The sequence below is a fragment of the Acanthochromis polyacanthus genome, chromosome 16 (genome assembly GCF_021347895.1).
Source record: "Acanthochromis polyacanthus isolate Apoly-LR-REF ecotype Palm Island chromosome 16, KAUST_Apoly_ChrSc, whole genome shotgun sequence".
Classification (NCBI taxonomy): Eukaryota; Metazoa; Chordata; class Actinopteri; family Pomacentridae; genus Acanthochromis; species Acanthochromis polyacanthus.
Window position 1 is genome coordinate 35,844,626 of NC_067128.1, and position 25,739 is coordinate 35,870,364.

The following is a 25,739-nucleotide window of genomic DNA, read 5'->3' on the forward strand; positions in this document are numbered from 1 at the left end:
GTTCTTTATGTTTCTAGATGCAGTAGATCCCGGACAAGCCCCCAATTATGTTTGCTCCCTGGGTTTTTTTCACTAAAGTTTTTATTTATTTTATATACTTACACAAACATAGAAAAACAGATAAACAAACAACAACTGAAAAATGCCTGGGTGGTAACAGATCATCTACATCATCTTTCAGTCCTGCAAATCATAGTTTTCCCCTGGTTCTGTCCACTTAGTCCATTTTTTGTCCATCTGTGCTTCCTGTAGTCTCAGTTTGTGAGTTAGTTTCTCCATTATGTAGATTTCCTCAATTATTTTCAACCATTGGTCTTTTGTTGGTGGTTCTGTTTTCCCCCAGTTTCTCGTTATGGCTTTTTTACATGCCACCAGCAGTATTTTGATTAAATATCTGTCATTTCCCATCACATTCTTTTCAGAGAAATTGCAAAGATAAAGCACGCTGCAGCTCAAAGGGATTTTATAACTCATTATTTGTTGTAGTTCTTCACACACGCTTTCCCAAAACACAGTTATTTTTGGACATTTCCAAAACACGTGAGTGATCTGCGTCAAGCTCTCCACATTCTCGGCAACATTTCAGATGTCGGTTTAACTGTTTATTTTTTATCTTTGGTGTAAAGAAGAAGCGTGCCAAATTTTTCCAGGAGAATTCCCTCCCTGTCCGTGAACTGGTGGATGTGTGGTGAATCTTTCACATACTGAGCCAATCATCATCTGTAATTTCCATATCAAGTTCCTTCTCCCAGTTATGTTTTATATCGTTAGTTGTAGGTTTATTTTGCTTCCTGGTTTGACACCATAGTTTACAAGTATAAGGGTTGTATGTTTTTAAAAGTTAATATTTAGATGATAAAGTGCAAAAACATGAGCAGATACCAGAGTTTAGAGTTAAATTAGCTTCACTGGTTTTATTCTGGTTGTTTTATCTTCACTAAATGTTCTGTTCTTTGATATGTGGATGTTATATTTTGTTCCTTATCTTCCCAGTTGCAGTAGATCCCGGATAAGCCCCGATTTATCTTGTCACCTGGATCACACCCAACATCAGAGTTTACAAAAATAACAGCTTTTATAGTTTTAAAAGTTCATATTTAGCAGATAAAATGCAAAAACATGAGCAGATGCTGGAGGTGTGGTTTTAATCTGCCTTTGTTGGGACACCACAATTTGCCAAAAAAGCTGTTTTAGTTCAATACATAAATATTTTGAGTTGCTATTTAGAGAATAAAGTACAAACCTGTGCGTCAGATAAAACTGCTGCACTGCTGCAGCGTCAGAAACACCTTGAAGCTTTAAATAAAGTTTTTACGGCTATGTTTAAGTTCATGTCTGCGACCAAGCATGTGTTTTCCTGCATATATCCGTCTTGTTTAGCAGAGGAAGCTGATGACAGAGGGTGAAAAGGCCTCTATTGTTACATTTTGATGGTCTTTTTGTTCCAGATTCGGGCCTCCTGCAGCTTTAAGAGCCGAGCAGGAAGCCGAGCGACGCTGCATCACGAGCGTCTGATGAAAGAGGCGACAAAGTGAACGGAGGCCAGGAGCACGACATGAATATTTATGCTGAACTGTGACAGTCGTCTCATGTCTCTGGCTGTTCAACACGTGGTCAGTATTGTTGTATTGTTCGTCTGAATGGTCACACACATGCAGGCTTCATTCATTTAACCACCACAGAATTAATTACCGTATTACATGTCAGCAATCAGCAGCCAAATATCAGATTTATTTGCTGTTCAGTGATGGTAATTAGCTTTTTTTTTACTTCCAGTGTTGGCTGCTGTATCTATGAAAGCAGCAGCTAGAATTACAGCCCTCTCCTCTAATTCATTTTTCTGTATACAGCCTCTGCCAGACTTAATTCTGGACAGCGTTCACACTTGACGTTCCTTAAAGTGGGTCTCCTTTCAGGCAGCTTCCACTTTCCACTCATGCAGAGCGAACACACAAGGAGGAAGCATAGAAAGCTGCACAGCTTCACTGAAAACACAGCAAACAGACGCCAACTTTCTGCTTGTTTTAGCAGGTCGTCAACCCTCCAGCTGATATTTTTTAATGGTTTATAGTAAAAAGTTTTAAAAAAAACACAAGGAGAATGAATTTATATCTGGGTCAACGCAGCCAAACGTCACTAAACATGCAGGACTGAAGTTCAATGAAGTGAAATTGTTAAATGAAGTCCTACTTAAATTATACTGGGAGCAAACTAGCTTCACTAGTTATGATCTTGTGTCTTTATGTGGAGTGTTTGCATATTTTTGTGGTAATTATCAGTTTCTTTGTTGATGATGCCGTCTCCTCTTATGGAGATTTTGCATCTTTTTTTATTTTGAAGATTTTGTGGTTTTCAGTACAGTTTTTGTGGTGATTCCTCATATCTTTAAGGATAATTTTGCATCTTCTTTTAGTACTTTATACTGATTATACCGAAACAACGAACACAGATGTGATTTTATTGACACTTTTCATGGTCTGTTGGTATGTTTTTGCAGTAATTATTTGTTTTTATGCTGATGATGTTGCATTTTCTTTTGGAGATTTAGTCTTTTTGTGGTGATTTTGTGTCTTTTAGTAATTTGGTGTCTTTTTGTGATGTGTGTGCATGTTTTAGTGGCGGTTATCTGTTATTTTGATGATGATGTCTTTTGGCGATTTTGCATCTTATGTGTTGCTTTTGAGTCGTGGTGATTTCATGTCTTTATGAGATAATTTTTGCATTTTTATTTTCGAGATTTTGTCTTTTATTACTTTATACTGATCCTTCTTAAGCGATGTGGTCATACACTGGGGGCAGATCAGCTTAAACTGTAGCTGTATCAGCTTATGTTGGTAAATTTGCATGTTTTTGTAGTGATTATCAGTTTTTATGCTGATGATTTTGTCCTTTCTTTTGGCGATTTTTCATCTTTTGCGGTGATTTTGTTTCTTTTATGACTTTTTTTGTGGTTTTTACTGCATTTAAAAGGACCGACTGCACATATTTATATAATTTCTGAACAAAACAAAACTACATTGGTTTGTGATGTTATGTATTTTTGTGGTGCATTCCATATTTTTGTGACCATTTTCTGTTTTTATGCTGATGAGTTTGCCTTTTCTTTTGGTGATTTTGCACTTTATTTTGAAAATTTTGTGACTTTTGAGTCACGTTGAATTTTTTTAATATATATTTTTATTTATTTGAGGTCCAGGAGGAGAAATATTGTATGTCCATCCATAAAAACCTGTTTTGTCTTTGGAAAGCTGGACTCACAGATTCTTCTATGGTGTAACTTACAAATCTGCGTACACCGTCCAATGAGAAAGAATCTGGGCACACTCTCTCAACAACGAACCAGTAGAGTTTAACAGTTACAACAGCTTTCCATGCCAACCCTTTAACCTTAAACCCGACCTGTCTTTCTGGACTGTACGTACAAAAAGCAAAATGTGGCTTTGACCTTTTGTTACCTCCGCCAAGGAGGTTATGCGATCGGGTCCGTTTATTTATTTGTCTGTCTGTGTGCGTGTCTGTGGACAGGATTTCTCAGAAACTACTTGTCGGATCTTCTTGAAATTTTCACCAGAGGTGGATCTTGGCCCAGGGAAGACTCCATTCAAATTTTGTGTTGATCCGGTTAAGGATCTGGATTCTGGATCCAGATTTAGATTTTCCAACTTCGTATCATCTTCCCTTGGCGGAGGTCAGAAATCTCGGATCGCTCTTGTTGACTCTGCGTCTGGATCCAGTTTAAAGCTCGATGAATTGATTGGTTTTGTACCTTTTTACAAAGAAAAGTAGTAAATTCTGTGATTACAGCTTCTCATTTGTGGACCTTTTCTGGTTCCCTTCCTCCTCTGTGGCAGTAAACTGAACATCTTTGGACAAAGCAAGTCATTTGACCCACATTTTCTACCATTTTCTGAAGATATCGACCGACCGATCGACCTGCAGCCTACAGATATAAAGTGTTGGTGTTTCTCCAGAGCAGAAACTGAAACAAGTGCTGGCAGTTCATCTCTGAACTAAAGAGGAAAATATGCCTGCATAATTTTTAACAATCTCTGGAAACACTGAAGTTGACTGTGGGAGAAACTCAAACACATCTGTAACGTGTCACTGATTAAACTTCTTCACAGAGTCGAGGGTTTTTCTCAGTTCCAGTGCTTCTTCCCATGTTCCCGTATCTTGTGTTTGCCTCCGTTAAACCTCCTCCAGATTCTCTTTTTTTTCCTTCTTTAAACGCAGAGCAGAGAAGAGAAGGGGAAAGCACGTCAGGTATAAACACATGTGACGGAGAGAGAGCGGAGCTTCATCCACTTTGCTCGGCTTTGATCTCCTTAATGGGCTGCTGGCCTCGATCCATGCGTCGCCAGGGGCAACGGGACAAGAGGAGGCTGATAAGGCGGCAGACAAAACACTCTCGGCTTCGTCACTGACAAACCTTTGCCTTCCATGATGAAACAGCAAGAAAGTTTAGCGTTCGCAGGATGAACTCTGCTTTTTCCAGCAGTGTCTACTACTAAAACGCCCTGAAAGTGTATTAAAAGGAGGAATGTAAACCTGAAAACTTTCCTACAAAAGGTTAGATTATCTCCGTTTTTCTCGTGAATTTTCCCCGTCCTATTCCCCGACATCTCTTGATTGTCCTAAAATGATATGATTTGTGTTGATTTTAAGTCAATATCTGTATTTTGCATCTTTATTTTGAAGATTTTGTGACTTTTCGAGGTGATTTCCCATTTTTTTAAGGATGATTTTTCCTCTTTTAAACTTGTTTTTTTCCTACTGAAATCAGAACTACACTGGTTTGTGATGTTGTGTGTTTTTGTGGTGTATTCCATGTTTCTATGATGATTATCTGTTTTATGCTGATGATTTTGCTTTTTCTTTGGGTAACTTTGCATCTGCTTGTGTTGATTTTGAGTGGTGGTGATTTCATGTTATGTCCCCGTTTTTCATTTTGAATTTGAAGATTTTGTGACTTTTTGTTCTATTTTCAGATTATTTCTGAAGATAGAACTATAAAAACTTATATTGCATCTTTTCATGGTGTTTTTCATGTTTTGGTGGTAATTATCACTTTCTTTGCCTTTTCTTTTGCATGTTTTTTGTACTGATTTTGTTACTTTTTGGTGCTTCGTACTGAATTTTTTTCAGGGATGATTTTTCCTCTGTGGTGATTTTGCGTCTTGTGTTGATATTGTGTGTTTTACTGCTTTATGAGTGTCTTTTCTTGTTGTGTTTGCATGTTTTTGTGGTAATTATATATTTTTTGCTGATGATTCTGGCTTTTCTTTTAGAGATTTTACATCTTTTGTGGTGATTTTCTTTGACTACTTCATGCTTTAATGTTTGTAGGTTAAATTCTGCTTCTTTTTTTCCCCAGCTGCATGCACCACTGAGAAAATCACTTTTAAAATGCACAAAAAGCCATTGTGTAAATCTGGAACGTTTGCCACGAGAGGTTATATTTTCTTAAGTTTTCTCATGAACTCTTTCCCCTCTCTCCTCCTATTTCCCGACTCCTCAGACTATCTTTTCTCTTCGGTCACTCCCTTCATCCCTCACCGGAGTCTGGACTTTCTTTGAAACTCGGCAGGATTAGCTCTTAGCTGTCTGTCTGCTGCTCTGGGTGTGTCTGATCTCGGGGCTTTTCCATTCACGCCGAACACTCACTCACACAGTCCTCGGTGGGTTCCCCCTCTGAAACACTTTATTTAAAATGTGCCGATGAATAAACTGACCTGACTTTAACGCTCCCAGAAGAGGAGACTGTTTTCGTGCTTCAGGAATTTTTAATTATGAGTTTATGGTTCTGCGTTTTGGAGATATCAAACTTGTGACAAACCACCTGGTGAAGCTTATTAAAAAGTGTTTTTTGATTTAAACGTGACCAAAAGAATGTAAGAGAATGTGATAATTTATCCCCTGTGGTTTGGACATCCCCAAATATTTCCTGTTCCAAAGCCAACTTTGTGAGCAACGACTGGATGAATGTTAAAGACTTTGGTGTCTTTGGTTTTGTCCTGTACATTGTAATGCTAATATGCTAACGGGCTAACCAGTGGAGCAAAGTTTTCTAACACATTACAGTTCATAAATATAGTAATTTTGTTACAGTCGCTAATCAGGTACAACTTTAAATTTTAGGCAGTAAAGTCATCTGTTAGTGCCACCTACAAACGCAGCGGGAAGCGCCTAAATATCATTTTGTTTGCACGGGATATCTGGAGATTTTAGCACACCTCCTCCAACACCTCCTCCAATGCTTCCTGCAATGCTAATCAAATACAATGTTAAATATAAGGCAGTAAAGTCCATTAAACAGCGCTGTGTTTGCACTCTTTCCATGGAAACATAACCCAAACACAGTTTAAAATGAGCTTAAAAATCAGTGTATTCATGCAAAATCAATGTCAATACTTTAATAGATTTAATAGATGGTTTCTTTCTAAATGGCTCCAGTCCAGTGCAGTCCTTGGTCAAACTGTTACAGAAAATTATACACCATCACATTTTTCATTTGTTTTGAAATGTCTTGAATTTGTTCGTTATTTGCAGAATCTGGTTGCAACAAGAGGTTTATTAAATCTGACAAGTAGAACAATGTCATTTTGATCAAATATCATGATTTCAGAGATGTAATATGGAATGATGCATTTCAGGACCACTGGAAAGTCTGACGATTCTTTCTGTTTTTACAGTTTTTGGCTGATAAATGGTGTACATTTTTGGTGATTTTTATAAGACTTTTTTTTAAGACTTTCAAACTTGCTTGATTCAAGGAATTGTTGAACTAAAAAGTTCTGATATGGAGAGAGTTGTATTTTCTCTGTGAACCGAAGCGATGAGCCGACTGAAGATCATCTTTAAACTGACCACCGTCTTCCTCCTTACAGCCTCCGACCTCTTCAGTTCATTTGATCTTAATCTCTTCACTGCTCTGCTAAATATTATTTCTAAATATTATTTTGTTTTTCCATAAATACTCTGCAGAGCTCTGCCTGCAGTTCAGCTGAAAACTGTGAATTTTTGTTGAGTGACCGTAGCTCACAGGTGAGTCTGTTATGACTTTCAATTTGCACTAAGAAACACAGAATTTTTTCATTTTGACTGAATCTTGTTATAGCAAAGGGTGCATTTTTGGCTGTATTTTCTAAATGAGACGTAAAATGAAGTGATTTTGGTTTGGTTAATTTTACAGATAGAGTAACACCTGATACATTCAAAAACCACAGGAGAATTGGAGGATTTTTTTTTCTGTTTTTACAGTTTCAGGCTGATATATCTGAAATGACTTTTCAGTTGGACCGAGGAGAGCAGAATTTTTTGTTTTTTACAAAATCTGGTTATAATAAGAGGTCTATTTTTGGTGATTTTTTAATAATGAGACATGAAGTTATTTTGATGGTTCATTTTACAGATGGACTCCTGTCACACATGATGCATTCAGGGCCCGCTGGGAAAACTGATGATTCTTTGTGTTTTTACAGCTTCTGTCTGATAAATCTTCATCACCAGACCGACCGTCATCTTCCTCCTCTTCAGTCTCGTTTGATCTTCGTCACTTTGTTGTTTGTCTTTGCTCTCATAAATTTTGTTCTGCTTTCAGAGTAATAACGGCCTGATGTTCCTCAGAAGGTTACTGAGCCTCATGTTGGACCTCCTATGAACTGACCAGGAGGTCCTCCTCCCTCTGATGGAGGTTCACTGCTTCACAAACTCCTGCAGAGCTTCAGTAGCTTCACTGTCTGGACTCTTTCTGACTTTCTTTGTCGTCTCCTCTGCAGCCCCTCCAACACCTCCTCCAGCACTTCTTCTAGACCTCCAATGCCTCCTCCAGACCTCCAACACCTCCTTTGGACCTCCAATGTCTCCTCTGACATCTCCTCCTGGCCTCCAAAAACTCCAACACCTCCTCCAGGGCTCCTCTGAATCTCCAAGACCTCCTCCAGGCCTCCTCAAGTCCTCCAACGCCTCCTCCAACGTGTCCTCAAGACCTCCAACACCTCCTTCGGGCCTTCAATACCTACTCCAATGCCTTCTTTGCCGCCAACATCTCTTTCTGGCCTTCAACACCTTCTCAAGGCCTCAAACATCTCCTCCAGGCCTCCAATGCCTCCTCCAGACCTCCTTCAGGTCTCCAGACCTCCAGCGCCTCCTCTAGGCCTCCTCTAGACCTCCTTCAGGTCTCCAGACCTCCAGCCCCTCCTCCAGACCTCCAACACCTCCTCCAGACCTCCTTCAGGTCTCCAGACCTCCAGCGCCTCCTCCAACCTCCTCCAGCCTCCTCCAGCCTCCCCTGTGGTCCTTTCCGGATGTTTCTCTGCCTTACATCTCTGGATTTTAGTGAACACGGTAAATTACATCAGATGTGAGCCGCTGCTTTATAGCCGAGGGTCAATATTGACTTTGTCCGGTGGGAGAGCGACGGTGGAAGCCGGAGAGCGTCGCTCTGCTGGGTTTGGCTTTTTAGTGCCCCTCTCCTTATTGAAACTGGCCGCCTCTCAAAGTCAACATCGTTAGAGATTTCCTCCCTTCGCTGGAGGCTTTCTGCTGCCATTAGTTTGTGTACAGAAGAGAAAAACGCTGCGCAGAGCATCCATTAGAGGAACCGTCCAGCTTCAGCCTGCAGAGTCAGAGAAACTACCGATACACGCTGGAAAATATGACAGCTCTTATTAGCAACTCACTGTTCCTGTTAAGTTTCTCTTTGTTTTGTTAAATTACAGATAAAATCTAGAAAAATCAGTCTGCATCAAAAATGTTTTTTTATTAACGCTAATTTGTTCTTTTACAACATTTGACTCCAAAATTATACAATTTTGCTCCAATTAAATGAAAAAATAAAATAAAAAACATGTATATTATAGAAAAATACATTTTAATGTCTTATTTTACAGATTGTATCAGTTGTGGTTAATTTACAGATAAAACTAGTGGAAAAAAACGATGAAAAAAGGAAAAAAGACGGGATAGAGCTGTCAGTAAAAATCTAAAATCTGCTTCAAGATTGGAGGAGGAAGCATTGGAGGCCCAGAGGACCAGAGAAGACCTGGAGGAGGCATTGGAGGCCCAGAGAAGACCTGGAGGAGGCATTGGAGGCCCAGAGAAGACCTGGAGGAGGCATTGGAGGCCCAGAGGACCAGAGAAGACCTCGAGGAGGCATTGGAGGCCCAGAGAAGACCTGGAGGAGGCATTGGAGGCCCAGAGGACCAGAGAAGAGCTGGAGGAGGATTTGGAGGAGGTGTTGGAGGTCCAGAGGAGGCACTAGAGGGCCACAGGAGATGTTGGAGGCCTGGAGGAGACATTGGATGAGGCATTGGAGGAGGTGTTGGAGGCCTAGAGGCAGTGTTGGAGGCCCGAAGGAGATGTTGGAGGACTGAAGGAGGTGTTACGGACCCAGAGGAGATGTTAGAGACCTGGAGGAGACATTGGAGGAGATGTTGGAGGTCTGGAGGAAGCTTCATTTGTTTTCAGCTATATTTGTAAAATTCCACTATTTTAGTGTAATTAAATCAAAAAATCATTATTTTACAAATCATTGCTCTTATTTTTTTTAAATGTATTTGTATCTACATTAAATGTAAATTAAGATTAAAAAGTATAAATAATTTCTAAAACTGCTTTTTTAGAGATTATTTAATAAGATTAGAATTACATAAACTAAAATGACATAAATAACGTAACTATAAATGGTCACTGTAAAATGTATATATGCATTTTTTTTACTAGATTTAAATCTGCTAGAAAACATGATTATTTTACAGTTTTTAACGTTTTTTAATCAGATTTTGACAGGAATGTTTTATTTTTCATATTTCACTTTGGATTAATGACGTGTAACTCACTCTTCCAACTGTTGTCGTCTTATCTGCAGCGTGACTTAGATTCTCTTTATAAAATGTTCAGAAACATAAACCAGAAGGTGGACTCTAACACACGGACTCTTCTGTAAAACCGACGGAGAGTCTCTGAGGACACAAACAAACTCACAACGTTGTCGTCTGCAGACGTTAACAAGTCGTAACCTGCAGACTTCATCCGGCGACACAAAGGAAGCAGCAGAGCGTGGACAGTTTGGAGGAGCAGGAAGTGAAAGCTTCTTTATCTCCTCAACACGTTCTGTCCTTCAGGTTCCTTCAGCTTCGACAGCATCAAACCCCAGAAGATCCAGAAGAAACCGAGCAGACAAAATAAAGGAAAAAGACAACCGGATGATTAAATAAAACAACAAGGCACAGCTTTATCTCCTTTCTGCGTCTTTGTTATGTCTCGTTTTGGTGACAATTTGTGTTTTGTTCGTGTCATTTGTCCCATTTGTGCCATTTTTTGGCTTGTTTTGTGTCATTTTATGTTTCATATTTGTTGTTTTGTGCATCATTTGTGTCATTTTACTTCTTTTTTGTCTTATTTCGTATCCAGTTGGGACAGTGTTGTCTCTTGCCTGCGTCTTTGTTCTGTTTTTGTTGTGTTGTGTCTCATTTGTGCCATTTTTTTTTTGGTAATTTTCTATCATTTTTTGTATTGTTTTTGTTGTTTTGTGGCTTTTTTGTGTTGCTTTGTGTCTCATTTGTGTCTTAAATGACTATTTTTTGTTATTTTTATGTCACTTTTGTCTCCTTTCTGTAGTTGTTCCTGTTGTTTTTGTCATGTTTTGTCTCATTTGTGTCATGTTGTCAGTTTTTTTGTTGTGTTCACTGTCAGTCGGTCATTGTTGTTTTTGGCTCCTCGTTTTTCATTGTCTATAAATCAGAACCCTGCTGCTAGAATTTTTTTTCCTATTTTTATTCGGTGTATGTTTTTACTCTTAACAATCCGGTTATTCCGATTCATGTGTCCGTCTTATTGTAAATTAACTTCCAGAGTGTTTTGTCCTCAGTAGACAGGTTCTGACAGGTTTGTGTTTTGTGCAGGTTCCTACAACATCAAACGGTTCTTATATAAATCCACTTTATTACTCATATTTTTAACAGTAGTTCTTCACGTTTTCAGTCTCTGTATTTACGTCCGTCACATTCAAGCTGAACGAGTTCAAACTAATCGGTTTAATCCTCTAAATCTGCCTGTAGCTCAGTTCACCAGGTTCTCCGTCATCCTCATCGTTCTAATCCAGGGATCTGCAGGAAGAACCAACCGGACAGGATAGAACTCCTGTTTTTTAATCTTCAACAACCTGAAAGTTGGTTCAATCTTTTAATATCAACATTCAGAGGATGTTGTGAGGAACACAGATGATGTTCCATTAAAACAAAGGAAGAACGTCCTCAAACCAGCGTTCCAACAACGTTTTGCAGATGACAGAATGTTTTACATACAAAGCTTAACACAAGTTCCCAGAACGTTCTTCTTAAAGCATGACTAACTTTGTTCTAAAAATGTTTGGTGATAGCATTTTTAAATCTGAATGTTGCACTGAAGAAGTTCTTCCTTTGGTATCATGTAATATTGTGGAACACTGTGGGAATGTTTGATAGATTGTATAATGTGTTCCATCGACAGCATCCTCAGAACACTGCAGGCAGAATGTTCCACCTTTGTTAAGATATCAAGATAGAGGAACTTCTAACAGAGAAAGTTCTGTCATGTGCGATCTCAGAAACATCTTGAAAACATTTTCCAAATGTTGGTTTCAGAACGTTCTTCCCATGTTACAGAAGAACGTTCTGGAACGAGTTTCCCCAGCGACATCTTGTGAAGAACTTTGTCATCTGAAGTTTTTACTTCATCTTGAAAACATTTGCTGAATGTAGGTTTGAGCATCTTTTTTTGGAAACCTTCACAATTACGGAACATTGTGAGAACATTTTATGGAAGAACGTTCCGTAGTGTGTTCCTTCAGCAAAAAGGAAAATTGTTGATTTTTTGTTATCTAAGGCCAGAATGTTTTAAAGAACGTTCTGTAATGTGTTCCATCAAGGTCATCCTCAAGAACATCCATAGAACATTTCAGCTGGAATGTTCCTACTTTGTCAACATGTCGCAGTACAGGAACGCTTTATTAAGAACGTTGTGTCATCTGAAGTCTCTAACATCTCGTAAACATTTTCCCAATGTTGGTTTGAGAACGTTTTTTCTTTATTATCATGGAACATTAAATGTCTGAAAAAGGAATGTTTTATAATGTGTTCCCTCAACATTTTAGGCAGAATGTTCCACGTTTGCTAATATATCGCAGCACATTAACGACTGATAACTACCAACATCTGTAAAACATGTTTTGAATGTTGGTTTGAGAACGTTCCGCCTTAGTTATCGTAGAACATCATCTGGGTTCCTGACAACATCCTCTGAATGTTGACGTTTTAGAAGTTTAAGATTCTTGAATTGAATTTGGTTCTTCTTGGAACATTTTCTTTAAAGAATGATTAGAACTTGTAGGTAAAGTTATCTAATGTTGTGGGAATGTTCTCTTCCAACTTGACATTGATCTGGATTGCTACATAAACACTTGCATCCAGAGTCTTTGGTTCTCTGGTGTCTTTTCGATAGAACAGTGTTTGTTTCACCGTCGGGTTCTTCAGGTGAAAGTTAAAACTCCCTCCTGAGGGTTTGGGATTGTTCAGGAAGTCGAGGCTTCAGAACTCACTCTGGCATTTCACACACACTTGTGTGGTCACACTTAGAGAGGTCAGGAGGAGAACTTCTGCGGTTCCATGTTTACCACCGTCTTACAGAACCCGGTGTGTGATCTGGAGTTCATATCCTCAGCAGAAAAACAAGCATCCATCAACCCGACGACGTTTCAGTCGAGGTCTGACTTGAACAGCTGGTTTTCAGGAATATCTGAGGACAAAGTTTGTTTACCTGCAAGAAATATGTTTTCTTTTTCCTGAAAAGGGGGCATCTCATCGTTCTAAAAGCATTCTCAACGCAGTCGAAGAAACCCAGAGACGAAGATATGAGCTCGAATCGAGGTCAGATGAGGCTGTTGTTTGACTCATGAAAAAAAGAAGTTTACATCCACCTGTAAAGAGTCAGAATTTCATAGTAGACTTTAGTTTTCCTGTTACTCTAGAGGTTCTAAGATGGAATTATTGAAATACGTCAGAAAAAAACTCATATTTGGTTCTTTCATAGATTTATCAAAGGTCTTCTGAGTCAAAGAAGACCCATCATAGAATGTTCTAGAAGACCCAAAAGTCTTCTAGTTCCAGAAGACCTTTGACTCCAAAGATGTTGACGTATTTCACTCTGGATCTGGTACTGGATGAGGACCGGTTTCTGATCATCTTGGACTATTTTTTTAGGAGTAGTTTAGGTTTGGTTTTGTTCCAGATTTTGTACTGGTCTTTGACTTTTGTAGGACTGATTTCAGACTGTTTCTAAAATTGATTTCAATTTTGAGTTTGGACTGGTTCAGATTTGATGTTTAAATTTTTAAAAATTCTTAATGATGCTTAACATTGAGTTATTACATCAAACCAACCCATCAAAATAATGTGGGTGGATGCTGATTGGTGGATTGTGATTGGTGTAAATTTCCTGATGTGTTGGTGGATGATAATTGATGGATGTTTATGGATTGTGATTGGTGGACGTTTTATCGATGATGATCGGTGGATGTTTGTGGATTTTCATTGGTGTAAACTTCCTTGATGTGTTGGTGAATAATAATTGATGGATATTGGTGGATTATGATTGGTGACTGTTGGTGGATGATGATTGGTGAATGTTGGTGGATTGTGATTGGTGACTGTTGGTGGATGATGATTGGTGAATGTTGGTGGATTATGAGTGGCGTAAACTTCCTGACATGTTGGTGAATGTTGGTGGTGGTGTTTCGGTTGATGGCGCTGGCTGAGGTGGATCCCTGCTTCGCTCCTTGGAGGTCATCTTCAGGTCAAAGCGGTATCGGGTCAGAAAGTAGTGTCTGCTCCTGCTGTGTCCTCAGCCATGTGGAGAATGTGGGTCATCTTCAAAGGAGCTCCAGCAGCCTCCATGCTACGCTGAACCTCAGCTCCACTCTGGAAACCAACGGGTGAAGTTTAAAAGCTCAGAAAAAGGTGTTTAAATGCAACAGGCCAGAATGTGTTTCATCAAATTTGAATCTGCTGTTTTCACTGTTTACATTCAAGGTTATTTAGGGCAAAAGTCTCCTGTAGCTTCTTTATTCAACAGTTTCCCATCAGCCGCATGTATGAATGGATTTAATGAGCTAGTAAATACGATTTTCACTGCCCTGCAGAACTTCACGACCAGATGTGCAGGAAGTTGCAGGTGCTTATTTATTATTGAAGGATTTTTATGTCTTCAAACACTTAAAAACTCTAGCAAGTTAGCAAACCGGAACTAACAGCATGGAACCAAAACAAGAGGTGGAATTTAAATGCGTTTACGAAAGTTTGTTTAGTGAAACTGTCATTTTTGCTGTTTTAATAATGGTTTCTGTCATTATTTGTCTCGTGGTATTTTATGCCTCGTTTTTGTATGTTTTGGGTGTTGTTTGTGTCATTTTTGGTCTCTTTTTTGTTGTTTTGTCTCGTTTTAGCCGTGTTGCATCTCATTCATGACATTTTGTGTCTCATTTGTTTTATTTGAGGTCTTGTTTTTGTCGTTTAGGGTTTGTTTTTGTCATGCTGTGTCTCATTTGTGACGTCTTGCATCTAATTTGTGTTATTTTCTGTGTCGTTTTTGTCGTTTTGCGACATTTGTGACATTTTGCATCTCATTTTTGTTATAGTACGTCTCATTTTTATAATTTTGGGTCCAATTTCTGTTGTTTTGTGTTGTTCTTGTCATTTTGTATCTCATTTGTGACATCTTGCATGTCCTTTGTGTTATTTTTTTTTCTCATTTTTGTTGTTTTGGGTCTAGTTTATGTTGTTTTTGTTGTGCTGTGGCTCATTTGTGGCATTTTGAGTTTTGTTTATGCCATTTTATATCTCATTTCTGTCATTTTTGATCTTGTTTGTGTTGTTTAATGACTCATTTTTGTTGTTTTGTGTTGTTTTGTTGTGTTGTGATGTTTTGCATTTGTGTTATTTCATGTCTTGTTATTGTTGTTTTGGGTCTTGTTAGTATCGTATGGTGTCTTGCTTTAGTTTTTTTTGTCATGTTGTGTCTTATTTTTATTCATTTTGGTAATTATTTATGTTGTTTTATTTCTCGTTTTTGTCGTTTTGTGTCTTGTTTGTGTCATTTTGTGACTCGTATTTGCTGTTTGCTGGTGACTAGTTGGGCTGCACAGTAGAGTAAGTGGTTAGCACTTTTCGCCTTGCAGCAAGAAGATCCCCGGTTCAAATCCTGGCCTGGGATCTTTCTGCATGGAGTTTGCATGTTCTCCCTGTGCATGCGTGGGTTTTCTCCGGGTACTCCGGCTTCCTCCCACAGTCCAAAAACATGCTGAGGTTAATTGGTTACTCTAAATTGTCCGTAGGTGTGAATGTGAGTGTGATTGTGTGTCTGTATATGTAGCCCTGTGACAGACTGGTGACCTGTCCAGGGTGTCCCCTGCCTTCACTGAGTCAGCTGGGATAGACTCCAGCACCCCCCATGACCCTAGTGAGGATAAAACGGTGTATAGAGGATGGATGGATGGATGGTGACTAGTGGATGTTATTTTGTCTTGTTTTTATCATGTTGTGTCATGTTTTACATCTCGTTTGTGACATTTTGTGCCTTGTGTTATTTTATGTCTTGTTTTAGCCATTTTGGGTCTTGTTTGTGTCATATGGTAACTTGTTTTTGTTGTTTGTCATCTTGGCTCTCATTTTTTTTGTATTTTGGGTACTTTTTTTATTGTTTTATATCTCATTTTTTTGTCATTTTGGGACTTGCTTGTGTTATTTTATCTCTCATTTTTGTTGTTTTCTGTTGTTTTTGTCATGCTGTGTCTCATTTGTTACATTTTTTGTTACTTTTTTACACATTTTTATAAATCCCACAATTCATTGATTATTGGAGAAGGAATACAAATAATTAATAATCATTCAAAATGAGCTCCACCAACTGCAGCTTTAATATTAATGCAACACTAACAATAAATACCTCACAAACAGTATAATTTAACAGTACAACGGTCCAACGAGACATTTTTCTACACCTCGTATTTTTACTTTAAATACTTTACATCTATTTTGCTGATGTCGCTTTTACTCAGGTAACAGTTTCAGTGTAGTTTTTTTTGCAGGGTACTGCAGTACTTTAATTTAAAAGAAGGATATGAACACTTTCTTCACTACTAAAAGGATTTCGCAACTTTGGAACTTCCAGAGAGTGTTATTTTTCCCATTTTTGTAGAAACTAGTCATCCACCACTAAGTTCAACCACCGTGACAATCTAAGACAACTTATTATTTATTTCACCAAAATGAAAGCTATATTGAAATTCCAGCGAACTCACTGGAGTAATGGAGAATGACCAAGTTTAGTATCTGACTGGATTGAACCTGTAGGAAACTAAAGCCATGGTTCTGGTAAAAATGAGTCACTTGGTTTATTTGAGTAGAACTTTTCAGTCAATTAAAACGTAACACAAAGTGCTGTACTGAACAAAAACAACAAAACAATGAACAATTTTGAGAACAGTTTCTGGTCAACCATCTCTAATTTGGTTGAAGATTTCATAACACAAAATACGTATAAAGATATTTGTGAAATTTGAACTTGATATATGAAATGTATTTGGAGATTTATTTTTTTTTTAATTTTCTGACACACTTAACTGATTTGTACGCCCTCCATTGCCTGCAGGACAGAAGCATCTTTCACATCATGATGCTGCCACCACCGTGCTTCACATCATGATGCTGCCTCCACCGTGCTTCACGTCATCATGAATCCACCGCCTTCTTCACATTTTGATGCTGTCGATCAAAAAGTCTGTGGTTATGGGTGAGTTGCAATATGAAAAAAATTAAAATCATTATAAAAACTTCCCTATTTGAGCTTACATTTACAAAAAAGCAATAGTAATGCATAAATCAACCAGTGATATTTTTGAACCACGTGTAGCTGCAGGTCACAACAACACAAAACAAGAGATACACAATACATTTTAATATGAAACACTTATCATAATAATGAAAAGAAAGTTGTTTTTGTTGAACTTTAGTTAATGATTGAGCAGGTTTGAGAAGTACCACAAAAACAAAAGTATAAATATAGATGATTTAATCCAAGTAGGACGGAGTTCTGGAGTGTCAGAGTAGTTCTTCAAGAATACCTTTTTATTTTCTTGTTTCCATTAATACTGACATTCTAGCTCTTTTCACTGAAAGGGGTTAAAAAGAGTCATATAATGCTGTGATGCATCGCTGCACGTACCAAGTGGCATTTACTCCAGATGTGAATCATCTTAAATTTCAGTTAATTCTTCTGAATATTGGACAAACCAGCTTCCAGTTTCTTAAGAAAGTGATGTCAGTCATAATCACATCCTTTTCTAAAACCACAGGTCAAATCATACGTGGGCAGAGCTTCTTACTGCACGTCTGGAAGAAGTGTCTCCATTTAATCAGCTGTGTTGGCAGAAAGGTGTTTACATGAGCTGGAGGCCTGAAATGACTGATTTCATCTGTTCTCACACTGTAGTAGAGGCTGCAGCTCTTCATGTTTGTTTGTCCTTCATGAAGCCGTTTTAAGGGTTCAATATTTCCAGAAATGAAACTACCACAGCCGTGAAGTTTGGTAGAGACACAGACAGAACAGTGTCCAGTAGATCTAAAGGACTGAATGGATCCAGCAGAGCACACATTTTTAATATATGGTGAGAATGTCAAGACAAGGTTCTGTTTTCTTTTTTTTTGGCTATTTTCACTTGAGAACTGTACGAAATGGCACAAAAATGTCCAAAAATAATTGAAAGATTGTTTAAAATAACTCAAAATTTGTCAAAAATGCCTCAAAGCTGCCCAAAATTACTTAAAATGGCCAATAAATGGCGATGAACAAAAACTGTCAACTGAGGATGCTATTAGGGCCCCAAAAGATTCCTTTAAATGTATATATATGGATGGATCCAGATTTCTACTAAAATACAGTCTTTTGTCGACATTTCACCAACCCTTTGAGGCTCTAATATCCGTTTAATTTCATGTCTGACAAGACAAGGTTCCAGTTTTCAGATATTTTGACTTGAAAACCGTCTGAGATGACTCCAGATTGTCCAAACTAACTTAAAATAACCCAATATTTGTCCAAAGCAAGAAAAAGTTTATTCAATATGACTTGAAACTTGTCCAAAATTAATGAAATGAATGAATGAAATCAACATTGTCCAACATTAATTGACACAAATGGGACTTTAGACGTAAACATCTGGACTCATGGAACTTAATTTTAAAGTAAGAAGGATTGAAGCTTCCCATTTTTCCAACTTTCTCACTCCACTTCTTTTCTTTTCCTTTTCTTCACTCAAGAAAACTTGCAGCAAAATTTGGATTTTCTTTGTAACTTTTACAAAATTAGACGCCAGTTTCAAGTTAAAGCAAACCGGCGTCACCAAAGCAGAAATGAGATTCATTTAAAATACTGCTTTACATGAACTGCAGCTCTTTGTTTTTACAGTGCACCTCTTTTATTTTCCCATTTTACATCCTCCCTTCCTCACCGCTCTCGTTCTCCATCTATATAACCAACATCGCGGCTGTCAAACGTCCATTTTCTGTCTTTATGCCCTTTAAACTCACCGTTCGTCCTCGGTTTGTTCATCTGGCAGCCAGACATGAAACAATATGTGAACTCGTGTTCCCCGTCAGGCCTCTCGCTCCCCGAGGCCGTAAATCTGAGCGACCCGCTGGCCGTCTTATCTCTGCTTCTTCCAGGCCGAGCTTTAACGAGGACACGGACACCGTCGCTCAGTTAACGATATAACGCTGCTCTCTATAAACCTGACTGGTCGTCCAGAGTGGAAGCTAACGGGCTAATGTGCTCTGAAACAAGTGGACCAACTCCAATTAGAAACCTAGAACCAGGAACAAACACTGAAATGTATGTATGAGGGCCCAGAGAGCGAGCAGTTTGGACTCACTTTGGACAAACCTCGATTCATTTTAAATTAGTTTGGACAATATGGAGTCATTTCAGACAGGTTTCAAGTCAAAATATCTGAAAACTGGAACCAGACATCATATTCTACCGATGTTAGAGCCTCAGAGGTGGTGACCGAAGACTGTTTTTTAGTAGGAAAGATGGATTCATCCATTTATATATGCTTAGAGGAAATTTCTGGGAACATTGTATTACCCTGAGTCGAACATTTTGCATTTTTTACATTTTTAAGGACCAGTAATTATAAATTATTCCTGTTTCGTGACAGTTTTTCAGTAATTTTGGAAACATATCAAGTTTTTTTACACAAGTATGAGCAACTTTGGCCAGGTTTAAAGTCATATTTTTCTTTTTTTTGGACAAATTTTAAGTCCTTTTGAATAGCTCTCAAGTTAAAAATAGCAAAAACATGAAACTGTGAGGCCTCAAAAGTTGGTGAAAGGTCAACAAAAGTTTGTATTTTAGTAGAAATATGGATCCATTCATATATAGACACTTACAAGAACTTTATGAAGCCACAATACCACCCTTGTTTGATGATTTTGCACTTATTTCCATCTTTAAGGGCCACTAATTATTTATTATTGCCATTTTTGTGGCGATTTTGGACATTTTTGAGGCATTTTTGGCAAATTTTGGGCTAGTTTAGATAAGCTTTGGTTAAGTTTGAACAAATTTCCAGTCATTTTGGATCAGTCTGAAGTCATTTAGGATCAGTCTGAAGTCATTTTGCACAAATGTGAGTAATTTTGGACAGGTTTCCAGACATTCTAGACAGTTTTCTTTCTCGTTTTGGAAAAATGATGAGTCATTTTGGACATTTTTGACCAATTTCAGACAGTTGTCAAGTCAACATCAGCAAAAAATGGAATCTTTGGGCCTCAAAGTTGGTGAAATGTCGACCCAAGACTGTGTTTTCAGTAGGAAATAGGGATCCATCCATATATACACAGACTGAGGAGCTTTATGGAGCTACAATAACACCCTATCTTGAAAATTTTGCACATTTTTTCTATTTTCAAAGGCAAATAATTAAAAATGTGTCCTCCACTGGATCCATTCAGTCATTTGAGACTCATGGAAACTTTTCTGTCTTTACCAAATTTCATGGCTGAGGGAGTTTTATTCCTGGAGATATTGAACCAAAAATGCAAACAATTCCAAGAAATTCTTAAGGCCAAACATTCTGCAGAACTTAGATAACTTTATTTTGAATAATCAAACTGCAAACCAAACCTGAGACGATGCAGCAACAACTTGGATCATCTTAACTCAGTTGCATGATCCCAAATGAAGCAATTCTTTAAGGTTGATCCAACATTTCCTTTTGTTTTCAGGGTGGAAAATGAGGCTTTAAATCTTATTTTTTATTAAAAACAGTGTCACATTGATGTGTAACTCCTGTTGCACCATCTCCGTGTCACCACTCTGCTCTACACATCATCATGGCAGCTGTAAATCCTCTGGGGAAGCTGCATTATTCTCAAACACGTCATCCCAGAGTCATTAGCAAACTCCAGTTTTACGCAAATGTCAAAGTTTCTTGTCAACACCAGAAATCAGCCTCTCTATAACCCCTCACCCTGCTCCCATAAATAACCTCCCTCCTGAGCAGAGGTCAGCGCCGTGTGATCCGCCCTCTCCTGCCCTGATTTACGCCCGGCGTATTAAAAAACCGGCGTCCTGCTCTGGAAAAACACGACAGCTTAATTTCTCTGAGTAAATTTAAGTGGCGAGGGCTCGTTTCTCCGCCGTGCTCAGTGTTGGGTTGTCAGACTCTCCAGCGAGTCGGCCCACCTAGTGTGACACTGCACCTCGTAAAGAAAAATCCAGTTTTGGGAAAAGGTTTTCCTCCCCGGGCCAGTGTTGGGTTTCACTGCCCGTCTGCGGATTGAGTCGCAGCCAAACAAGCAGCGCTAACAAAGACATTTAGCCACCTGAAAGAGGATCTGCTCAGCTCCTCTGCTTTCAATCACATGCTGCAGACTGCTGCATAAATCCCCTTTTCCTCTGCTGTTTTCTCTAGATTAACATCTGCTGCTTGTTCAGTTTGGTGACTTGAAACTTGTCCCAAATGACTCTACAGTTCACCAACTTTTGAAGACTCTAACCTCAGTAGAATTTGTTCAAAAATGTCTTATAGCTGTTAAAAAAATCTATCAGATGTGTGCAAAATGACTTGAAACTGTCATAAAATGGCAATAATGAATCATCAATGGTCCTTGAAAATGGGAAAAAAAAAGTGGAAAATAGAATAATGATAATGGTATTGTGGCCCCATAAAGTTCAGGTAATATGGATGGATCCATATTTCCAACTAATATCCAAACCAAATGTCTTCGGTCGACATTTCACCAACTTTTAATGACTCTAACTTCGTAAGGTTTCGGTTTTGTGCTCATTTGTCTTGAAAATTGTCTAAAATGACTCAAAATTGTTCAAAATGACTCAACTTTTTACCAAACCAAGACAAAGTTGGCTCAGTATGACTTGAAAACTCCCAGATGACTCAACAGTTCACCAACTTTTAAAGACTCTAACATCAGTAGAATTAGCTTGAAAACTGTCAAAAATGCCCCAAAGCCTATCAGATTTATGCAACCAATCTTTGTAGTATTTGTCAGACCTTGGTGCATTGTGAAGTGAGCAAGCAACAACCAAAGCGCAACAGGGTTTGTGATCTCCTGGATGCCCAAATCCCTCAGAAGGACATTGCAAAGATTGTTGGCATCAGTGAGAGGACCATTGGCCGCATCCAACGTGCCAGACAATCCAGTTTGGGCACCAAGAGATCTCCAGATGGTCCTGGGAGTCTTGGGCTCAGATGGCAATTAGATGCCCCCCTACTTCTTCAAGCCAGATCAGAAAATTGGGGCTGATGTGTACTACAAAGTTCTGAGATACACCGTTTTGCCCTGGCTGAAGGCCACCTACCCTGACAACAACTATGTGTGGCAGCAAGATGGGGCTCCTGCTCACACATCAATCAAGGTCCAAAAGTTCTGTGAGTAGAATATGGAGAACTTCTGGCCCAAAGGCATTTGGCCCCCGAGCTCACCTGATCTAAAGCCCCTGGATTTTTTCTGATGGGGCGCCATTGAGTTGAGGACTAATGCCAGCCCTCATGCCAATATGGATTTACTTAAAGGCTGCATTCTCCAGGGAATGGGAGGTCTACCCCAAGGATAATATCAGGAGGACCTGTGCTTCTTTCAGAGGCTGTATCGAGGCCTTCATCATGGCTGATGGAGGACAGATTGAAGAAACATGTTCTGAAAGCTTTAAATTTGTGTTCTTCAAGAAATCAGTTCAAAATTCCAAAGAATAAAAAAGTTATACCCATTTATAGTTGTTTTTACCTGACAGGACATTTTTGCTTCCCCACCCTGTATATATGGATGAATCCATAATTCTATTAAAATACAGTCTTTGGTCGACAATTCACCAACTGCTGAGGCTCTAACAACAGTAGAATTTACCTGAAGACTGTCAAAAATGCCTCAAAGCTGTCCAAAATCTATCAACTGTATGCAAAACAACTTGAAACTGTCAAAAAATAACAATAATGAAAAATTAGCGGTCCTTGAACATGGAACGACGGTGGCAGAAAGTTCGTCTAGATGTATTTATTTGGATGCATCCATTTTTCCAACTAAAATGCAGTTTTTGGTCGACATTTCACCAACTTTTGAGGCTCTAACACCAGTGGAATCTGATGTGTGGCAAAACAAGGTTCCAGTGTTTGTTATTTTTGTTATTGTGTGTTCTAGTCTGATGTGTTTGAGGTCGAACGAGTTTCATAATTTCTGGAAACTTGCCAGTCAGAAAAAGGTAGCCGGTCATGCACATTGGTTTTATTTGGCTCCATCTTCTGCACAAAACAGAATATTTGCATATTTGTTTACTCTGCTCTTCCCAGCATGTTCTCCCAGAAGACTTTCTCTATGCAAAGTTTCTGGCACTAGAGACAAAACCACAACCATGAAGAAAGCCCCATCGATTCTGTAGAATATTGTGTTTGAACTTGGCTGAGTTGTGAGCAGAAACCCCAAAGGACATGCATGTTCGATAGTGTCATGTTGGATTAGTGTTTTATTTAAAATGATCCTGGTTCTCTGGTCGTGCACGGATCCCAAAACGAGTGAGGAGAATCCCCACGTTGACTTAAAAGCTGTACAAATTAACTCAACTGTTGTCCGAAACAGGAAACAGATCTGTAAATACGGTTTAAAACCTGTCTACAGCTACTCAGATGTGTGCAAAATGACTTGAATTGTCACAGACTAATGACAATAATGAGAATTATCGGTCCTTGAAAATGGAAAAAAGTGCAAACTGTTCAAATGAAGGTGGCATTGTGTCTCCAGAAAGTTCCTCTCATTTGAATGGATCCATATTTACTACTATGGTCACATTTCACCAACTTTTGAGGCCTAAAGCTTTCATTTTTTGCTACTGTTGGTTTGACAACTGTTTGAAATGTATCAAAAGTGTCCAAAATGACTCAACATTCGTCCAAAATAGGAAAAAAACTGTCCAATATGACTTGAAACTTGTCCAGAGTTACTCAGATTTGTGCAAAATTACTTAACTTGGCCAAACTAAGTGGAAATTTGTTTGTCAAAAATGCCTCAAAACTGTACAAAATCACCACAAACAGAGCAAGAATGAATAATTATTGGTTCTTGAAAATGGAAAAAAGGACAAAACTATCAAACAAAGATGGTACTGTGTCTCCATAAAGCTCCTGTAAATGTATTTATAAATGGATGGATCCATATTTCTACAAAATACAGTCTTTGGTCGACATTTCAAAAACTTTTGAGGCGTCAAAGTTGCAGTTTTTTGCTATCTTTAGCTTGAAAACTTTCTAAAACAACTCAAAACTGTCCAAAATCATCAAAAATAGCAAGAATGAATTTTTACCTGCTCTTGACAGTGGAAAAAATACCATAAAGGGTGGTATTTTGTCCCCAGAAAGTTCCTGTAAGTGTATGTATATGGTTGGATCCTTAGTTCCTACTGAAACTACAGACTTTGGTCGATATTTCACCAACTTTTAAAGTCTCAAAGTTCCATTTTTTGCTATTGTTGACTTGACCACTGTCCAAAATGACTCAACATTTGGCCATAAATGAAAATATTATCAAAAATAACACCAAATTTGTCAAAAATATCCCAACAGTGTCCAAAAATTACTCAAAATTGCCATTAAATGACATTCAATGGCAAGGATGAACAAAACTATCAGCTGTTCGGTATTAGGGCCCCAGAAAGTCTTAATATGTCCAATATGACTTGAAACCTGTCTGAAGTTAGTGAAATTTGTGCAAAATGAAAGAAAGCCGATCTAAACCTACCCCAAAAATGGTCAAAAATGCCTTAAAACTATCAAACCAGTGTGGTTTTGTGACTCCATGAACTTCCTGTAAGTGTCTGTGTAGATGGATCATATATTTATTAAAATGCTGTCTTTTGTCGACATTTCACCAACTTTTGATGCTCTAACATCAACTTTGTTACTGTTTCTGATTTGAAAACTGCTTAAAATGACACAAAGTCAGCACAAAATGTCACTAATGAATGATTACTGACCCTTAAAAATGGAGAAAAGGGAAAAACTGTCCATCCAGAGTGTTTCCAGTTGTTAGCTGAGCACGAGAAAGAACTACAGAAAGTCTAATCTTCACTTTGACCCATTTCTTTTTCCTTGCAGAGCCAAAAACAAGACAATATTTCACGCAGCCAGCACTGCCCCGGGGCATCAGAGGAGCTTTCTTTGGTTTCCTCTCAGCAGGTGTCGCCTCCACTGGAGCTTCTTTCTGCTGCTGATCTGACCTCTGACCTGATGAGGCCAAAATATGTTCTTCCTTTATCTCCAAGTAGGTCAGGAGTTCTCTGCAGCATCAGGTTGATCTACAGTTTGACCTGCAGCCTCCACAAGCAGCTCTTTAATACTCTGCTGTCCTGACGTTTGGATTGGAGAGGTTCTCTTTAGAATTTTCTGTGTTCAATAAACAGAGCAAGGCCAAAATATCTGAAGCTAGTTTTAGCATTTTTACATCTTTTTGTTCTGATTTTGTTCCTTTATGTGTCATTCTTGTGTCATTTTTGCATCTTTCTGTGTCACTTTTGTGTCATTTTTGCAACTTTTTGTGTCTTTTTTGTGTCTTTTCATGCTATTTTCTGTCTCACTGAGTCCTTTTTGTGTCTTTTTGTGTAATTTTTCTGTCTTTTTTGTCATTTGTACATCTTTTCATTCTATTTTTGTCTCTTTGGGGTCCATTTTGTGTCCTTAAATGTAACTGTGGCATGTTTTTGTGTCATTTTTGGATCCTTTGTGCATCTCTTCATGCTATTTTTGTCTCTTTGGGTTTTTTTTGAGTCTTTTTGTGTCATTTTTGTGTATTTTTGTGTCCTTTTGCAATATTTTGAGTCATTTGTGCATCCATTCATTATATTTCTCTTTTTGTGTGTAATTTTTGCATGTTTTTGAGTCTTTTTGTGTCATTCTAACTGTCGTGACAGAAGACATTTCTGAGTTCTCTCTCCTCCTTTGTGTTGTTTCTAGTTTTATCTCTAAATTTGGACAGCTACATTAAATGCCATCATTCTAATATTTCATTTAGAATAACTGATCAAATCTTTTCCTCCACAGCCTGGTTCAGATGAACTAAACAGAATTGAAACCATCCATCCATCCTCTGTACACCGCTTTATCCTCACTAGGGTCATGGGGGGTGCAGGAGTCTATCCCA

General features: G+C 38.4%; 3 long non-coding RNA genes across 4 annotated transcripts in view; 2 read left to right on the forward strand and 1 right to left on the reverse strand.

The window, feature by feature from the left end:
* Positions 1–25,739, reverse strand: part of LOC127530285 (uncharacterized) — a 239,525-nt gene that overhangs the window by 125,167 nt on the left and 88,619 nt on the right. The window lies entirely within an intron of this gene.
* LOC127530288 (uncharacterized) lies at positions 1,401–10,231 on the forward strand. 2 transcript variants are annotated; one of them, XR_007936780.1, is made up of 2 exons: positions 1,401–1,613; positions 5,519–10,231. It is a non-coding gene; the product is annotated as an uncharacterized LOC127530288 (long non-coding RNA). The 2 variants fall into 2 exon arrangements; XR_007936781.1 differs by having other exon boundaries at positions 7,601–10,231.
* Positions 13,200–25,005, forward strand: LOC127530290 (uncharacterized). The gene is made up of 3 exons (XR_007936783.1): positions 13,200–13,994; positions 16,684–16,824; positions 24,698–25,005. It is a non-coding gene; the product is annotated as an uncharacterized LOC127530290 (long non-coding RNA).